This window comes from Temnothorax longispinosus, chromosome 6 (genome assembly GCF_030848805.1).
Source record: "Temnothorax longispinosus isolate EJ_2023e chromosome 6, Tlon_JGU_v1, whole genome shotgun sequence".
Lineage (NCBI taxonomy): Eukaryota > Metazoa > Arthropoda > Insecta > Hymenoptera > Formicidae > Temnothorax > Temnothorax longispinosus.
Genome location: NC_092363.1, coordinates 11170522 through 11190485, shown reverse-complemented (window position 1 = coordinate 11190485; position 19964 = coordinate 11170522). Strand labels below are relative to the sequence as shown.

Here is a 19964-nt window from a genome sequence, read left to right as displayed (position 1 = left end):
AAAAAATCCATGGAGACGCGAGAAGTTGTTGTTTCCCGATAAAAACAGTACGTGGATCCACGTTATTGCTATACGTGGATTCGACGTGGATTCGACGAAATTACGTGATTCGACGTGGATGTGACGTTCCTGTTTTACTGGGGTTGGAGTCGAATATCTCGCACGTAGTGTTGTCGCTTTTCCGCGTGTCTGCAATGATTGGCTGGTCGAAGCCGGGCGATCGAGATCGCGGCGAGTTCCGCGAGTTTCGTGCGTGTGTGTCGTGACGTGACAGCTCGCGTCGTGTCTCGAGGTTAATATTAATGTGACAGTTATATATGAATATTCAACAAGCGTGAAAAGTTGATGACATTACAAATATAGTTAGAAGAAAATTCATGCACATTTAAGATATAATATAAAGAGGTAATTATAAAAATTATTTCGCTTGTATTATTTCAAAGAGTATGGTTTTATAAAAGTTTACTGACCGTTTTTATCTAAAATGTATATACATATTCGTATATATGTTGCATTATATTGAGCTGATATACAGAGCTTATCAGATTTCTTTCTCAATTACAGACGCATGAAACTGTTAAGAAAGACCGATCTATGTTGGAATACAACGATAACCTAGAAATAGATAGATAGTGACAGTCGTGACCATCGCCGCGTGATAGATACTTAGTGATAGTGAAATATACAGGGTGTCCAAAAAATCGCCTACTCCACTTCGGGAGGTGATTCAGGACCCAAAAACAAGTAAAAAAGTTCATACAAACATAGGTCCGGAAATGATCCGTTTCCGAGTTATAGCCACTTTTATGTTCAAAAATCGTAATTTAGAATCCGCTTGGCATCCCTCTTTTTTAATTATTTCTTAAATTAAAAATTTTTATTTTTAAATATTTTTAATTTTTTTTTTTTTTTCAATTTTTCAATATTTGTAAATACGATTACATTATTTTTAAAAAAAATCAGTTGTTTTCACGGCTATTCAAAATTAGTTGTTTTCACGGCTACTTGAAATCAGTTGTTTTTACGGCTATTCAAAATTAGTTGTTTTCACGGCTACTTGAAATCAGTTGTTTTCACGCCTATTCAAAATCAGTAAGTAAATCACGGCTTTTCAATAAGTTTCAAATTATTTTAACAACACCTTACTTTTAGGTTGTATCTAATCTTTCCGTATTCATCAATGGATCGTTTAAGTTTTAATGAATTAGCTGATATTTAAAAATAAAAATTTTTAATTTAAGAAATAATTAAGAAAGAAGGATGTCAAGCGGATTCTAAATTACGATTTTTGAACATAAAAGTGGCTATAACTTGGAAACGGCTCATTTCCGGAACTATGTTTGTATGAACTTTTTGCTTGTTTTTGGGTCCCGAATCACCTCCCGAAGTGGAGTAGGCGATTTTTCGGACACCCTGTATATTGACGGCAAGGAGCTGAGATGCCGAGGAGATCTTTAAGGCTCCTGGGTAGTCACCGCGGCCATATTGGATTCTTACTATCGAGGCGAGGAAAACACCCAATTTTGTTGTGCATGCCATTTTCAAAATATTTCAATAAAACATCACTATAGATCGTTTCAGAACACTTCCAAAATTGGCCGAAAACTACCCTTTCCCTCGACAATAAACAAACAGCCATAAAACGAAGCCTAAACATACGGGTAAAAAACAGCCGTTTAACGACTATCGAAAGGAGGTGAAAACGTTCCTTCCGCATGCAAATCTTACTTTTCGGCCAATTTTACGACTTTCACGAATACGTTAAACGTTAGAGCACAAGCACAGAGCAAATAATAAAGAAATAGCACGCACAACAAAATAGGTTGTCAACATGTCACAAGACAGAATTCTCCATTGGAGAGAGTGAGAGGAGAGAGTGGCGTCGCCACCGTCAACGCAGAGTTCTCGGCTCAGGGACCAGGAGCCTTAAGAAGGAAAGTGTATCCAAAATTGCATACATACGTATATATGCTGTCTTGTAAAAGTTGTAAAAGTTAGGAGAACGAGAAAGTGATCTGTATCTATGTGCACGTTGTGACAGGCACTATCGCGTAATAAAGATTTCTCCGAAGTATGTTTATATTGTACTTTACTTTCGTTAACTTAGATGCTTTGAATGTACAATCTCGCGTCTTCAAAATATAATAATTCTCAGACACTGTTGAGGAATAATTGTCTAGCACAAGAGGTCCTCTTGTGCTAGATAATACGAGTTGCTACAGAGTGCCTCTAATTGTAAGAATCTCTTCTCCTTTACCCCTTCTTTCTTCCCCCAATCCCGAATTTACACTATTGCGTGGTTTGTATCGCGTGTCATTACCTATTATAAATGTCCTCCTTTTCTCTCGTTTTCTCACGCAGGAACATTTTATATTCAACTACGTGGTATACAATTTTGCCGCTATATATTTACCGCAGGGAGCTGATACCGAAGAGATCGTTAAGAAGGAAGGTGTATCTAAAATTGCACATGTATGTACATACGTGTATGCTTTCTTAATTGTAAATTTTAAAGTTGAAAAGAACGAGAGTGTTCTGTAGCGCAATTTGTATTGTAGGCAAGTTATGCTAAAATATTTGTGAATTGAGTCCCTATTATCCGTTATTATGATATAATTTTTATCTACAATATTAGAGAAGTAACGAAAATTAATTTGATAAAATTGAAATTAAGTATTCAAAGCAATTGAGAGTTTTTAGCATTAAGTATTTCCATTTTCTCATAATATGCTTAAAAAATATTGCAGGGGACTTGTGAGTTATGCGAAGCAATTGATACTGTTAAGGTTCATTGGTCATATGAAGTTTGCACACGTCAAGCTTGACATCCTAAAGATCACAATGCATTCTGAAAACAATACCGTGCAGGTTTGTTGGCATATACGTGGTGTCACAGGCTGGAAGGTATTTATATGTTTTGGAAGTAAAATTTGGAAAATACAACATGCCATAATAAGCGCTAACCAGGAAATGTAAGTGTAATCAGCGCTCTAAACATTCCTTTTAAAAGTAATATAAAACTGTTCTTATAAACATTAATTATATAATTAATTCAAGTTGTCTATTATTTGAAAAAAACTTGATTTTTAGTTTTGTTTTGTATTCTACCTTCAGAAAAAGATAAAATAATTTAGATTTCCTAAAATTAATTTTGTTTATGCTATCGGAGAGGAAACACTTATTATAAAATTGATTATAATACCGAGACAATTATATATAACAATTTCAGATGGTACGACGGCTTTTTATTTTTTACGTTAATGCTGAATGGAAAAGTCTATAAGTATATTGCGGACAAGATGATGCCTAATCAGGATACAGCCACGAAAAAGAAAGATAAGCGCATGGCAGGGAAATTTAGCGCTATTCACAGGCCTTTTATGCATATTTAGTAACAACGAGGATATTCTTTGAATTGAACTCTGTCTTAAAATCGCATCAATTGAAGTGAATCCACTGCTGAGTGCTGAAATTATACGATTTTATCCGTCACAACGAATAGACCAAGAGAAATGCTTTTTCCAGTCGATGGTCTCGAATGTTGCTGACGTATCTATTTCGTTGCAAATGCATCATTATGAAATGATGATCGGTAGTAAATGAGAGATATGTGAATTAAAAAGATGTGTACATTAACTAAACAGTATCTTTGTATGATTACAAACTATCTTCATCTAATTTTTTAGTGACAATGTTCGAATAATTTGCGTTAGTATTTCTGTGTAAAAAAATATGACGATTATATATATTACAGTATATCTGACGATTTTAACATAATTATAGAGGTAGGGTGTCTAAATTGTTATCGTTCCATCCAAATGTAGCTTTTATACTATTCGGATAGTATCGATATTTTATGCTGCTTAGAAACAAGTAAAAAGTATTTTAAGACACTTGTATCGTTTCCAAAATATAAAAACTTGTGTTTAGATTACAGATATACGTTTTGGGTATTTCGTTGCAAATGTATCATTGTGAAATGATGATCGGTAGTAAATGAGAGATATGTGAATTAAAAATATGTACATTACCTAACCCTTCATCTGATTTTTTAATTTTAGTAGTGACAATGTCCGAATAATTTTGCGTTAGTATTCCTGTGTAAAAAAATATGACGATTATACGATTATATTACAATAAATCTGAAAAATGTTAGAAAATGAAACAATTGTTTAAAGGTATCCTGTATATCATAGTATCTATTTGCTTTGCCTGTATGGAATGTTGATAACACGTAAGATAATATAATCATTAAAGTAATATTTCTTAAATGTATATTTCATACTTAATTTTATTTCATAAATACTATCACATTTATTCCTATGAATCGTTTTCATTACGCTATTATGATTTTAACATAATTATAGATGTAGGATGTGTAAATTTATTACCGTTCCATCCAAATGTAGCTTTTAGAGTATTATTTATCGTATCGATACCTTAAGCGGTTTATAAAAAAGAAAAAGTATTTTAAAACGAAAGAGAGATATAGGGATAGAAAGAGAAAAGAAAGAAGGAGAAGAGAACAATATAGAGAAAGGTATAATATATTATAAAGATATTTATTATATTGCAAATATATTTAAATTTATAAATTAGTTAACTTCTTTACATGTACTACTGCTCATTAATTTCAATATACAACAGATTCGTTGATTTCTCTGTAAAGGATGAACATCATGATACGTGTTTTGCACAGAAATGAATGCACTTGCTGTTATAAACATTTCACTTGCATGCATCGCATTTTTATATAAATAATATATAAAAATGCAATGCATGCACGTGTTTATAAATGTATTCATTTCTGTACAAAACATATGTATCATGTTCATCCTTTACAGAAAAATTAACAAATATGGGAATATATTGAAATTAATAAGCGGTAGTGTATATAAAGAAGTTAACTAATATATAAATTTAAAAATATTAGTTAAGAGATGGAGAGATGGGAGGAAGGAAGGGAAGGAAGAAGTGAAAGAGGAAGGAAAGTGGGAGATAGGAAAAAGAGATAAAGCAATGGAAGCAAAGGTAAGAAAGCTAGAAAGGTGGAGAGAGTTAGAAGAGAGAGACAGAAGGAGGAACAATGTAGCAGTGAAAGGGGTGGAGGTAGAGGAGGGAAGGCGAAAGAAAGCGGTAGAAAAGCTATGGCTAGAGATGGGGGAGGAGGGAGTAATAAATTAGGTAAAAGAGATAGGAAAAAAGACGGGGAAAGAGAAGATGGTTTTAGTTAGGTTAAAAGATAGAGTAAGAAAAAGAGGAAGAAAATATAAAGAAGATTATAAGAGAAGAAAGAAGGAGTATAAGGAAATGTGTGAAAGGAAAAAGGAAAAAAAGAGAAATCTGCTGGAAGAGGTAAGAGAGGCGAGAACAGAGAAGCAGGTGTGGGAAGTAATAAAGAAGGAAAGGAGAAGAAGAGTAGAAATTAATAAGGAGATAACAATGGAGGAGTGGGATGAATACTTAAGGGAGATGTTAGAAGGAACGGAATATAAGCGAAGGTTAGGAGAAGAAAAGGAGGAAGATCAGGGGGCGGAGGGGGAAATAGAGAAAGGAGAGGGGATAGGATGGGAAGAGGTAGAGAGAGTGCTGATAGGGTTGAAGAAAAGTAAAGCGGCTGGAGAGAACGAGATAGGAAATAAATGTATATCCATAAATGTATATCCATAAACTATTATTTCAATTATCATTTCCTTACTTGCCGACATTGTGATATTTTAAGTCTATTAATTATAATTATATAATGAGCGACAAATTTGTTTAAAATTTGAAAATTTCGAAGGAATTGGAGAGAGTGCTGTTATACTACATATTTAACTTTTAGAATACTCTGTATTTATGTTTTTTATTACTATTAATTAATATTATTGTTAGAATTAAAAAGATTAAAACTTTTATTATTAGTTGTTCCTATAATACACATAGTACATACATTATGTAAGAGAAAGGGGGAAAAAGTGACGAATTGTTAATTTCTCTAAACTAATAACAGATAACGAGTCGATGCTGAACGTTAAAGGCGTTAGATAATAATGAATAATTTACTTGCAGTTTGATTTCAATCTGTTTACAAAAACATATAATAGGGTAACTCCGATATATACGCCACAGCTAAGGGAAACTTAATTTATCGAGTACTATTTACTATGCTTAAGGCAAATGAATTATACTAATAAAAACTTTATACTGTCTACTACTAGAAACATAAAATATTAATTCTTTGTATTTAATAAAAAAAAACTTAGAAACACTTGCATTTTTGCCATGTATCCTAGAAGGGTGGATTATATGACATTCATGGGTAAAATGTAAGCCTTATAAAAAATTACAAATAATGTTTATAAATAAGGCACTAAATTGTCATAAGTTATAAAATATGTGTAACAAGTTTATTAAAATGTAAGAATGATAAACAAATTATAAAACTAAAAAATTTTAAAAGGAAGATAGAAGAACGATAGGTGCATTAAAGATTATTATTGTTATACGATCCAAAAAGAGAAAGAAAAAGAACACATAGGAGATTTCGAGTTTTAAAAAGTATCCGTACTATGGCCTAAATCCCGCATGCTAACTTGCCGTATATCCTAAACACAGGAGGGATATACAAGATATTAAGGTAAACAAAAAATACAAGAGTTATGCACTTGTATTTTGCTGTATTCCATCATTTACTATCCCTCTACACTTATGTATCATGAAATAACTATTAAACTTTTTACATTCCCTACAGTAATTATTTTACGTAGGTCGTAACACAAGATCGCGCTTCTTACTACGGTGAGAAATCAATTCAAATCACGACAGTTTCGTTAATATTAACAATAAAGAACTGAAATTACAACACAATACTAATATGGCATAAAGGCACATAAAAGAATAATTGCGAGCAAGTAACTTCATTTTTTCTATTTTTTCTGACATTTGCGGCGTAAAACCCCTCGTGGCGTAAAAATACCAGACTTACTCTATAATAAAAAATGTTTTGGATGCATCCATATGTAACTTTTTAGTATGTTGTTTATAAGGTTTTAGTATATTTGTTTATAAGGAATAACATAATTATAGTAAATACTTTCACTTTCTTTATAAAATTATAGTATAGCTAAGAATGTATAGAATAAACATACTAGCATTTTTTTATTCCTTGTAATGCAACATTTTTATCAGTTGGTGTAAAGAAAACACATTGTTACTTATTTTCAAGAAAGACATGTGGTTGCATATTCCAAATTACATAATTTTTTGCTAAGCAACAATTTTTTTACACCAATTATTCATTTTATTATTCTGTACGTAAAAGTGTTAAAGGTACAGTTACCAAAAAATGAATAGTTTATGAGGTACTTTATATTTCGCCAAAATGTGCCAGAATAAAATATGAAATATCTTGTAAACTATTATTTTCTTTACAACTATCTTAATACTTTTATATGTAGAATAATTAGAAAAATCATATTATGAAAAAAAATGGCGATGACCTTTATGTGACCTTAAAAAATTGATTTATTTAAAAATTGGTTTTATCATTATTTGTCCTCTTTGATGCATTTTTTGTCTAAAACGTTTTTTCATATCTTCCATATTTTTCGAGATATTTGCCTGGGGCGTTTAAAATGGCACACCTGGTATATAAATATATAAATATGTAAACTATTAATTTGTTAATTATAACTCTGACTAAAATTTTTATATGTAGAATAATGAGAAGAATTATATTATGAAAGAATCATACAATTTCCATTTTAAAAAATGCAGATGACCTTTATGTGACCTTAAAGATTCGATTTTTTCAAAAATTGATTTCATCAATGATTGATTTATTTGTGCCCCTTGATATCTTACATTTGTCTGAAACGTTTTCTTGTATCTTCCATATTTTTCGAGATATTTGTTTGGGGTATTTAAAATAACATACCCTGTATATATGTATATGTATATACATATACAGGGTCTGCAAACAAAAAGTGTCCACCATCTATATTTCAGAAATGGCTTAAAATTATGAAAAATATCGAAATACGTGTTTGATCATTTCGAGGGCAACTCAGGGGATTGGGAGTCGTCTCCCCAAGGGATTGCCTAAGGGAAACCAAATCCTTAAAAATTTCAAATGAACCTCTTATATTGTATATCGTTAGAAAGAGCATAAAATGAGAAAAATTTTGGCTCAAACCAGAGGTTGATACGTTGACTCATTCGGGAATTATTTTCCTAGCAAAAATAAGAAGTTAAAATAAGAAGAATCTTTATGAATGTTTGTTTGACGTTTACGTGCGCGTTTGCGAGAGTTCGTTGAGAATTTAGAAACGTTATTTTTTTGCTAGAAGCATTTAATAATTTACTTGCATTTACTTAATAGAATGTATAAAATCAACAAGGTCGGGAAATATTCTGCAGATATTGAGTACTGTTTACAAATACAAACCAAATATGACCATTTCAAACACTTCCTACGAATGTAAGCAGCTGTAATTTACTGGAGCACAGAAATGGTCATAACTCGGAAATAAGGTCAAATAGGACATATGTTTATGTTTTTTCATTGTTTTCGTGTCCTGAATCTACCACTACAATACTTCCCACTTATTAGGAAACACCTGCATAGATGTATGTATGTATGTACATATTACATAAGTACAGTTGTCGAATGTCAAACGTTAAGAAATGTAGAAGATTAAGAACAAGATGATAAGGCTATGGTCCATTTGATGCTACAAATGCTTTGAAGCGTTCTTCATCTTTTTCGTTTTTCTTCACTGAAAGAAAAGAGAAGAGGAATACTTCGAAGAGCATTTGTAATGTTAAATGGATCGCAGCTTAAGTAAACATAAATGGAACTACACACAATTAATTTTTAAAATTATAAGAGAAATGACTAAAGGTGGGATAGTTACGACAACAGGTAAGGAATTACACAGACTAAAACCAGAGGAGGATGTACGAGACAATGCAATAAAATTTTATATGTAACAAAAACAGATGGAATTATTCTGTATGGTCAAAATATTGCAAAAATATTGGAGATACTGATTGAAAAAGTGCAGAAAGAAGAAGAAAGATATATAATATTTGGAAAAAATTATATATTATTTTTTAATTATATTAAATAAATAAAGCACTAAAAAAATATAAAATAAAAAAAATTTTTTTATAGAACCAACTTCAAAAAAGCTCTAAAAAGTAAAAAAAAATAAAGCTTTTTTATTTCTTTTTTAATTTTTTCTTACTTTTTAGTTTTTTTGAACTCAGTTCTATATTTTTTTAAATTTTTGAGCAGTTTTTAAAATTTTAATTGTTTCTTCAATTTTTTTAAATAGATTTATATATCAATCTTTATGTGACATAATAGTCACGTGTAAAATTTAATTTTATGATAAAAAATTAAATATAATTTATTTTTAACCAACTTCAAAAAGGAGGTTCTCAATTCGGCGAGTATGATGTACGTGGATATGTCTACGATTTTTTCTGAAACTGCTGTATGGATGCGGTTTTCACTGTAGAGCAATCCTTGCTCCGGAAAGTTTTAGTACATAAAATATCGCGTTAGAACATCAGGGTACGGAGCAGTAAGGAAATTATGCATACTTAATAATTACATTAATTACAAGCAAATAATACATTATTATTTTTGATTCGTATCAATTGAATAAAGCACTAAAGAAGTATGAATTAAAAAAAAATTTTTTTTTTAATAAAAGGATTTCAAAAAAGCTCTAAAAAAATGAAAAAAATTAAAAAATAAAGAAGCTTTAAAAGGTATGAAATAATAGAGAGGAATTTTAAGAATTTCTTTTAATGTTTTGAAGTCGGTGCCAAATTAATAATATTTTTAAGTATTTTTTCAATTTTTTGCAAATTAATAATTACTAAATCAATTTGACGTTGCCTTCAAAAAATTGAAAAAAATACTTAGTGTTTTTTTTTGCAGAACTGGTGCGCACTGTGCACATTAAAGCCGTCATACACACAAATTAACGTAAAGTATGTTTAATATGAACGGGTTAAATCACGAAATCCTCAATATTATTTATTATACTATTTGGTAAAATATGTATTGGGTATTTTATCAGAGAGTCGAAATATTTGCATTTTACTTTAAATATTAGAGATTAAATCAGTATACAACGGCTTAATGTGCACTGAGTGCGCACTGCCAATGAAAAACGCTATTAAAATATCATTAATTTGGCGCCGTCTTCAAAAAATTGAAAGAAATTCTTAAAAGTATTATTTCATACATTTAAGAGCTTCTTTATTTGTTAATTTTTTCATTTTTTATTTGTTTTAGTTTTTTTTTAAATCCGTCGCGCAATTTAAAAAAAAATTTTTACCTTGACTCATCGCATGACAAGAAAAAGCAAATATGTTTCTTTAAATTTTTAAACAATAATAATTGATATAACTGATGCTATAAATCATGATCACATCAACGATGAAGATGGCTACAGCGTGTTTTATGTAATATATGATTTTTTTTATTATTTATGATTAAGGTATCATAAGTTGAAAAAAATAGAAGGAAGAAAAAAGTAAAAAAGAAAAGAAAAAAGACAAGAGGCAGAAAAAAGAGAGAGAGGAAGAGGGAGACAGAGAGACAGAGAGACAGAGGGAGGGAGGGAGGGGGGGGGAGAGAGAGAGAGAGAGAGAGAGAGAGAGAGGCAGAGGGGGAGAGGGAGAGAAAAGGGGAAGAGGGAGAGTGAGAGAGAGAGAATTAGGTGAGAATAAGAAAAATGGCTGCAAAATGCGAAAAAAGACAAAATTAAGACGACAGGATATGAATTCAAGGGAATAGATGGGATAGATAAAATTGAATTATAGGACATGAACAAAAATCAGAGAGAATCAGAGAGGATAAAAAAGAATAAGAGAAATAAAGAGAAGACAATGAGCGAAAATGAAGCATTATGGGTGAGAACAAGTAAAAATAAAAAAGAATGAGAGAAGATAAAGCAGTAAAATGCAATAAAATTAGAAAAATGATGCAGAATCGATGAGAATGAAGGAAACTATATAAAGATAGTGAAAGGAGACTACATAAAGATAGTGGTGAAAGAACGTAACTGAGAGTGAATCAAACAAAATAAAACAAAATGAAATAGAAGGAGAGAGAGTGAGAAAAAATAAAAAAAATTGAAAAATTACAAAAAAATCTAAAAAATAAAATAATATGTGATTTATAATTAATAAGAGAGGGAGAGGGGTATAGGAGTGGAAGGGGTGATTAGCGAGCGCGATAGAGAGCGAAAAAGTAAGGCGTAGAGTGAGATTAGGAGTAGCAGCAGAGAAGAGAGTAGTGGTGGAGAGAAGGGAGAAATGGCAAAGGTGGTGGAAGTGGAGGCGAGAAGCAAGGAAGAGTAAGAGAGGAGATATTAGTTAGTAGATATTAGTGTGTGGTCAGAAAGAGGTTAGGGACACCTTAGAGAGAAAGTGAAGTGGCAGGCGGTTGAGAGGTGGCGACATTGTGGGTGAAAAGTAAGGGCTCAGACACACAATGACAAAAATAAGGAATAAGATAAAGGAATAAGGAATAAGGGAATGTCGCATCTCACTTCAGTATACATACATTAAAGTGAGATGCAACATGCCTTATTCCTAATTCCTTTATCTTATTCCTTATTCCTCTCATTGTGACTGAGCCTTAAGAAAGGTTGAGAGGTGGTGACATCTCGGAGAGAAAAGGGGAAGTAGTAGGGTGGCGGTAGATTTGAAGCAAGATAGGGAGAAAAGGAGACGATAGAATAAATAAGGTGAGAGGAAGGCAGGTGATAAAAAGGGGATGAATAAGGAAAGTGAGGGGAAGGATAAAGCGGAGAAGGAGCTCAAAAAGATGACAAGTAGAAGAGGTAAGGTGGCTAGCACAAGGAGAGAGAGAGAGAAGTGCGAGTTTATGTAGTGATCGAGGAGAGTATAAATGATTATTAAAAAAAAGAGCGGAAGGGGGAAGAGGAGAGAGGAAGAGGCGTTTAGGAGTAGAAAAATGGTGATATCGCCAGAGGGGAAAGAACAGATAATAAGGATAATGAGTAAAATGATGGAGGAAATACGGGAATTAAGGAAAGAACAGAAAGAGCAAGGGGTAGAAGGTAGAAAGCAAGAAAGAGAGAGAAATGATAAGAGATGAGATTAGGAAGATGAGGGCGGATGTGGAGGAGAGAGAGGTGAAATGGCAGAAGGAAAGGGAGGAATTGAAGGAGATAGGAGAGTTGAAAGGAAGGCTGGATAGTATAGAGAAGGAGAGATGGGAGGAAGGAAGGGCAGGGAGAAGTAAAAGAGGAAGGAAAGTGGGAGATACGAAAAAGAGATAAAGCAATGGAAGCGAAGGTAAGAGAGCTAGAAAGGTAGAAAGAGTTAGAAGAGAGAGACAGAAGGAGGAACAATGTAATAGTGAAAAGGGGGAAGGTGGAGAAGGGAAGGCTAAAGGAAGCGGTAAAGAAGCTATGGTTAGAGATGGGGGTAGAGAAAGGAATAGAGGAGGTAAAAGAGATAGGAAGAAAATCGGGGGAAAAAAAGAAGATGGTTTTAGTTAGGTTAAAAGATAGAGTAAGAAAAAGAGAGGTAATGCAGAGAAAGAATGTGTGGAAAGGGAGGATGGAAAGAATAGAGGATGACATGAAGGAAAGAAAAATGTAATGGACCCTGGAAAAGATAGCTGAAAAGGAGAGAAAGAATAGGAGGAGAGCTTGGGTAAAGTACGGAAAGATTTGGATAGAGGGGAAGTGGTGGAGTTGGGATGAGGAAAAAGAAGTCCTGACAGATGGAAGGGGAAATGAGAAAGAGGAACAAGAAGGAGGGGGGGGGAGAGAAAAAGGAACAGAGGAAGAAGGAAAGAGTAGAAAAGAGGGAGACGGAAAAATGAAAAGGAAAGATAGTGAGAAGGGATGAAAAACGATGGGAGGGATAGGGCGGAGAGAAGAGGGAGGAGAGGGAGAGTAGAAAAAAAGGGAGTTTAGTGAGGCTGAAGGGAGGGGGGAAAGGAGTCAGAGAGAGTAAAGTGTGGAAAGTAAAAAGGAGTGAAAGAGAGGAAAAAGAGGGGAGAAAAAGAGAAGGGGGAAGAAAGGAAATAAGGAGGGAGGAAGAAAGGAAGGAAAGGGAGGAAGCCCAAAGATAGGCTTTTGGAATGTAGCGGGAGTGAAGGAAAAACAGGAAGGGTTTTGGGAAAGAATAAAAGAGTGGGATGTCGTGGGGTTGGTGGAGACGTGGCTGGAACAGGAGGAATGGGAGAAGATGAAGAATAGGGTGCCAAAAAAGTTCAACTGGAGTATACAGGGTGCAAAGAAAGAAAGAGTTGGAAGAAAAGGAAGAGCAATAGGTGAATAATGATGGAAGTCAGAGAAGGGTTAGAAGAGGAAGAAAAATGGGTGGAGGAGGAGGGTTTAATGATTAGAGAAGTAAGATGGAAGAAGGAGAAATGGAGATTGGCAACAGTTTACGTAAGCGGCAACTTGGACAAGATGATGGGTAAGATAAAATTGGTAAAAGAGGAGGAAGGGAGAGAGAGAAGAGATGGATATTGGGGGCGATTTCAATGCGAGAACAAAGGAGAAAGGAGCGCTGGAGGATGGAGAAAAGGGAGCTGAAAGAAAATCGAAAGATAAAATGATAAATAGGTAGAAGGAAGGGTTGATTAGATGGGTAAAAGAGGAAGGGTGGAAAATTATGAACGGAGCAAAGGAGGGAGATGAGGAGGGGGAGGTGACTTTTACAGGAGGAAGGGGGAAACAGTGATCAATTACGCAATAGGAGATAGAAAAACTTGGGAAAGAATGACAAGATTGGAGGTGGGGTGTGAGGTAGATTCGGATCACTAATCAGTAGCAGTACGGTTGGACAAAAGGGGTGGTGGTGAGAGGAGAGGGACAATAGCGGATGAAGAGAGGTGGGTGGAAAAGACGGACTGATCGGAAGAGACAAGAGAGGAGTTTTGAAGAAGGACGGAGGAGGTAGAAATAGGTAGGGGGGCAATAGATAAAGAGGTCGAAAAGTTGACAAAAAGAATTAGGATGGAAGTAAGGGTGAGAAGAGTAAAAAGAGAAGCAGAAGAAAATGGAGTATGGTGGAATGGGGACTGTAGAAAGAAGAGGGAGGAGATAGAAAAATTATTAAGAGACTGGAAAAGAGGAAGAAAACACAAAGAAGATCATAAGAGAAGAAAGGAGTATAAGGAAAAGTGTGAGGAAAAAGGAAGAAAAAAAAAGAAATCTGCTGAAAGAGGCAAGGGAGGCGAGAACAGAGAAGCAGGTGTGGGAAGTAATAAACAAGGAAAGGAGAAGAAGGGTAGAAATTAATAAGGAAATAACATTAGAGGAGTGGGTTAAATACTTTAGGGAGATGTTAGAAGGAACGGAATACAAGCGAAGGCTAGGAGAAGGAGAGGAGAGAGAGCAGGGGGCGGAAAGGGAAATGGAGAAAGAGAAGGAGATAGGATGGGGGGAAGTAGAGAGAGTGCTGAAAGGGCTGAAAAAAGGTAAAGCGGCGGGAGAGGACGAGATAGGAAATGAAGTGTGGAGTTATGGGGGAAGTGGTTTAAGAAAGGCGTTAAGGGAGAGTATGGAAAGGAGAGGGTTTTCCAGAGGCGTGGAAGGACGGAGTAGTCGTTCCGATAGCGAAAAAGAGGGGCAAAAAAGGTGAGTGAGTATAGAGGGATTACACTGATGCCGACGGCGTACAAAGTGTACGCGTCGATATTAACAAATAGGTTGACGGAAGAGATGGTGGAGAAAGAGATGATTCCAGAAAGACAAGCAGGGTTTAGGAAGAGGAGAGGAGTGGTAGACAACATTTACACACTGAATTATGCGATAGGGAAGCGATTAAAGAGGAAAAAGAAGGTAGTGGCTGCTTTTGTAGATCCAAGGGCGGCATTTGATTCAGTGGACAAGAGGGTTTTGGGAAGATGTCTGAAAAAACCAGGGGTGAGTGAGAAGTTGGGAAAGAGAATCATGGAAATATACGAGAAAACAAGGAGTGTAGTGAGGGTGGAGGAAAGATACGGAAGGAAATTTTGGACAGCGGAGGGGTAAACGGAAAAATTGACAGAGCCAATCAGGATTTAAACTTGAAACCTTTCGTTTTCTACCTTCGTAGTCTGTTACTGTGTGTTGCTTCACAATTGCTTTACCCCACATAGCAAAATGTTGGCAGTATGCCGACAGCATGCCAGTAAATTTATCTCATAATTTCGCAGCAAGATCTTCTTGTGCTGTGTTTTTTATTCTATCCTATTTGATTTTTACTACCTTATAATCTGTTCTATCAATAAGTATGCCAGTTTACGTTGCATCTCTATTTTATATTTAAATATAAAACTGCATTATATATATGAGAAAAATAAAAAAAAAGAAAAATTTAAATAGTTTTAGGACGTTACAAACATGTAAAATAATCTAATATTATCAATAATATATTCACTATTATTTAAACTGTACAATTAGTAAAAGAGATTTGGGTAAATTTTATTTTTAATAATTGCTTTTGAATGATTCGTTTTTAGCATATTTTATATATAAAAATCAATAAATGTGTAAAGTAAGGGTTTTTACGTCTTTAATTATATAAGTAAATTATGTCCTCATCAGCATTAATAAAGTGCGGTGTTTAGTTTTCGAGAAATAAGGAGATGTCGCTTTAGAGGACCTATGTCGATATTAGCGACTTACCTCTTCACTTCTAATAAAAATATAAAGAATCTACGGTTGTATATTCGTGAAATAAAATAAATGCGCGCGCGTAGCGCGCGCCTGTGTTGTTATATTTTTGAAATAAAATAAAAGCGCGCGCGTAGCGCGCGCCTGTGTTGTTCTAGTCCCATCTTAAAATTGCCGTGTTAAGTCGATAGTCGAATTTATTGTTGCCTCTTTTCTGCGATGCTGATTGGTTATCTCGATTGATTGCCGTCGCGCCGTGGCTTGCTTCATCTCGTGAGGGACTGTCATCGCGGAGTGTGAACGTTTTGACAGTTTGAACGTTAGCGTAATGTCGTGTGAGTATAATAGTGTGACGTAGTAAAAATTAAGTAATAGTAGTAAAAAGTTAAATTATAATAAAAAGTATAAAATTTAAAAAGCTAAATAACGCGCGCAGCGCGCGTCTGTTGAACGGTTATTGTTATCGAAAAATTTCAGATAAGTTTTAGATCAATTCTATATAATGTTTTTATTATAATTTTTAATATTTTATTATTTTACATATAAGATACTTTGTGTTATCTTCTTATTTCAGTTATATTAACGGTTTTCATAAATGTTGCTATAATAACAATATGTTTTGTGTACAAATGTTTTGTGCACACTACAGTAGTAAAATTACTACTACATATATAAAGATACGTATAAAGAGAGAGAAATATATGCATGGCCGGCAATCTTGAAACCCGATGACGTTTGAGAATATTGAAAAGAGACAGCATATATATACGCACGTGTGCGCTCAGTGCAGACAGTGTGTGCAAATTGAAAAATGTCAAAAAAGAGAAAGAAAGAGATGGAAACAGGGAGAAAAAGTGAGAGATAAGTCTTAAACTAATAATTAAACTTATATTGTGCGTAACTCATTTACGATGAAGATGATAACGTGTTTGTTCATAACTTTTTTATTCTTTGTGATTAGATATTATTATACAAAGTTAAAAATGATGAACAAAAGGAAAAGAAAAAGACAGAGAAAGAAAGAGAGAAAAAAAGAGAGAGAAAGAGAGGCAGGTAAGCCTTAAATAAAAATAAAAATAAAAAAATAAGAAGTTAAACTTATATTGTGCGTAACTCGTCTACGATGGAGATGATGATATCGTGTTCATTCGTAATTTTTTTATTCTTCATGATTAGATATCGCAAAGTTGAAAATGATGAACAAGAGGCAAAGAAAAAAACAGAAAGAAAGAGAAAAAAGAGAAAGAAGCAGGTAAGCCTTAAAATAATAAATAAGTAAACTTATACGTAACACGTCTACGATGAAGATGATGATAGAGCGTTCGTTCGTAATTTTTTTCATTCTTTGTGATTAGATATTACAAAGTTAAAGATGATGAACAAGAGAAAAAAAGGAGACGAAGAAAAAAAGAGAGGAAGATGGAGGAAAAGAGAAGGAAGTAAGTTTTAAAAAAATAATTAAACTTATATTGTGCGTAAATCGTTGACGATAAAGATGGTGATAGTGATTGTGTTAGTAATTTTTTTGTTCTCTGTAATTAGGTATGACAAAGTTGAAGTTGACAAATAAGAGAAAAAGAAGAAAAGTCGAGAGGGACAGAGAGAAAGGAAACGAAGAAGAAGAAGAAAAAAGAGATATTTGATTTGATATATATTTAATATGCTCAAGCATAGGCTGAAGGGCAAAGATACAAAATGGCAAGATAACAACATAAAAATATCTATAAGAACTAGCATACATAAACAATAATTTTAAGAAAGAAAGAGAGAGAGAGAGAGAGAGAGAGAGAGAGAGAGAGAGAGAGAAAGTTGAAGATAACAAATAAGAGAAAAAGATGAAGAGTCGAGAGGGACAGAGAGAAAGGAAAAGAAGAAGAAGAAAAAAAAGAGAGAGAGAGAGAGGGGGGGAAAGAGAAGCAAGCCTTAAAATAATATTAGACTTATATTATGCATAATTCATCTACGATGAAAATGATGATAGCGTGATATTACAAAGTTAAAAATGATGAACAAGAGGAGAATAAGTAGACAGAGAAAGAGAAAGATAAGGAGAGAAAAAGAAAAAGAAGGAAACAGAGAAAGAGAAAGAGAGAAGCAGGTAAGCCTTCAAATAATAATTAAACTTATATTGTGCGTAACTCGTCGACGATTAATATTCTGATAGCGTGTTTCTTCATAATTTTTTTTCTCCGTGATTAGATGTGTTTGACAAAGTTAAAGATGACGAACAAGAGAGGGAAAAAGTAGAAGACAGACAGAGAAAGGGGAAGAGAGGGGAGAGAGGGGGGGGAGAGGAGAGAGAGAGAGAGAGAGAAGTTAAGAATTTACCTTTGTAATCAAAGAGATAATAGGCATATTAAAATTTTGTATAAAATGAGTTATATTATGTATAGTTTCTCTCTTTCATTTTTTGAAGCTTACAATTAATTATTAAATTTATTTTTCGAGACTTTAAATTAATTATTAAAAATGTATTTATATCGTTGCGAGACATAAAATCAATTTAAATAAAAAGATTTGTTTATAAAGTCCTCGGGAAATTCACAGCCGGCATTGGTGTACAAAATTTCGGCAGTGGACTGAAAAAAGTAAGTAGTGGCCTATCTTATTGACGGCATTATGGGGAGTGGTAATAATGACTTGTGGCAGTGGCAGTGCAGGAGGTATTGCATAGCATTGCTAAGGCAGTGTCCGAATTTTATCCGGCATTGGCTCGGCAGTACGGCAGTGGACGCCACTTACGTTTTTTTTAGAAAATACGTATATCCGAATACCTAATAAATAGCACTATATTGACTACATCTTAAACAACGTTATATTTCCAAAATGTTTTTACGCTATCTTAAAGCAACAAAATAGCAACAAATTCTGGTATAAACGTTTATTCCATTTGAGAGAGCACTCTGTATATTTTTTTGCATCTTTTTGTTATTTAAATATTCTATGGACCGTGCCCTATCACACTAAAAAAAAATTTTTTTTATATTTAAAAAGCCTTACTTGAATACTCCTAACAACATATTTACTTAATATAATCACATATTTATTTAAAATTAGATATTTTTACTTGAATTAAGTAAAAATAATCACATATTTATTTAGAATTAGATATTTTTACTTAAATTAAGTAAAAATATCTAATTCTAAATAAATATGTGATTATATTAAGTAAATATGTTGTTAGGAGTATTCAAGTAAGGCTTTTTAAATATAAAAAAATTTTTTTTCAGTGTGATAGGGCACGGTCCGTAGAATATTTAAATAACAAAAAGACCCGAGCAACAAATTCCTTTACTTAGTTTTTAGCCATCGAAGTCGTAGATAACGGTCGAAGATGCAATATTTATTAGTGGCATTGTTTATAGAACCTTATATTTCGAAAATTTGTTTACGCTATCTTATAGCAACAAATATTGGTGTAGGGGAGACCGGGGCTAAGCCGACACTATTTTTTCAAAGGCAATTTTTAATATTTAATTAAAATTTGAGGCAAATTCAATGATATATATTTAAAGAGTGTTTCTTCAGGTACAAAATTGATTCAGGAAGTTTTGCTGTACGTCGCTTTGTTTTGCCGCCAAGAAAGGAAAAGTGACGCGAAGACAAATTTTCGAATTGAAAAATGACGGGGCGAACTCGACACCCAGCCGGGGCAAACTCAACACTTTGTTTGATCGACACAATTTGATCTGGAACTTATTTCTTTATTGTTTAAAAATAAAAATACATTGTTTATCAAATGAAAAGACATTGTGTATTAGAAACAAAAAGTCGGAATAAAGTAAACAATTATTTAAAATAATGAGAAAAAAAAGATTAAACTTTTAATTATTTTTTCTGAACTGTCTGAAAAACAATTTATACACGTAAACTCGCGATCAGATGTGCGCACACATTCGTCATGAGCCATACGGTTGCATAATATGCATTGTTTGTTATTAGAAGCTAATGAAATGTTTTCCGAACACACGCAACAGATGTTCCTTAAATCGTCATCGGAATCGGACGAAACAGTGACCTTTTTTGCGATAATGTCACTTTAGGTTAGTGTCGTCTTTGCCCCGGTGGCGTCGTGTCGACTTAGCCCCGAACGTCGTTTTTTACTTTTGTTACTCCAAAAATATATAAATTTTGAAAATATGCAAAAATTATTATCGGATTCGTATAAAGCATCGAATTTCCCATCAAAATCACTTACCGGTAGATTCGCAAGAGTAAAAAGTAAAGAGTAAAGAGTAAAGATTCGCAAGAGTAAAGAGTAAAGAGTAAAGCATTTTTGTTAAATGTAAATTGTAAAAAAAAGTTAATGTTACG

General features: G+C 33.4%; 1 long non-coding RNA gene across 1 annotated transcript; it reads left to right on the top strand.

Moving 5' to 3' along the window:
- Positions 1 to 2340: 2340 nt before the first annotated feature.
- Positions 2341 to 4275, top strand: LOC139814934 (uncharacterized). The gene is made up of 3 exons (XR_011732618.1): positions 2341 to 2476; positions 2748 to 2972; positions 3230 to 4275. It is a non-coding gene; the product is annotated as an uncharacterized lncRNA (long non-coding RNA).
- Positions 4276 to 19964: the final 15689 nt, after the last annotated feature.